The sequence below is a fragment of the Aplysia californica genome, unplaced genomic scaffold (assembly GCF_000002075.1).
Source record: "Aplysia californica isolate F4 #8 unplaced genomic scaffold, AplCal3.0 scaffold00420, whole genome shotgun sequence".
Lineage (NCBI taxonomy): Eukaryota > Metazoa > Mollusca > Gastropoda > Aplysiida > Aplysiidae > Aplysia > Aplysia californica.
Window position 1 is genome coordinate 133,557 of NW_004797690.1, and position 744 is coordinate 134,300.

Here is a 744-nt window from a genome sequence, read left to right on the forward strand (position 1 = left end):
CTTTGACAAACGGGTTATCATCACTTCAACAAATGGGTGCACCCACTTCGGCAAACGGGTCAGGAAAGAGAGTTAAGAGTCTGAAATCGGATAATGTTTCATTGAGAATTATCCGGTTATCCTTTCGGATTATCCGGATTTTGCCCACCTCTACGTTTACTAGAAGGTTATTGGCTTATGTCGTGATTGGATGACTTTATAGAAAGGCCGCAAACAGCCTATGATTGGCCCTGTTTCAATTACCGAGGGGGGACTTATACGGATAGTTGTTTCTTTTTTTCTTTTGTTTAGCAGGAGAGGATGAAGTAAATGGGATTCTTTTTTTTTTGTTTTGAGTACATTTACGTGATAGGTTGTTATTTACGTCACGGGTTGTTGATTGTCTATTGAGCTCAGGGAAAATAGAACACGTGTGCTTTTGTTTGTTAATTTACTTTTTGATTCGGTCTCCTTTATGGCCTGCCTATGCTGACGAGATGTATATGTGAGGCAGCGTGGTGGAATCAGGCTGTCGTCAATTTTTGGGCATGTTGAGTTATTGGTATTTGGAGGAAAAAAATATCTATTTATCTTGAATATAAGTTGAGATATTTGAAATTGAAAGAGCTGGGGGTCACCTGTTTTCAGAGGTAGAATTAGTGAGAAAATGGCCACCAAAGATTAGATATTTCCTTAGCTTAAGAGTCCCGTGGTAACTGAAAATTTACTTTTTTGTGCCTTTAATCTACGTTTTTCAGAAAAATC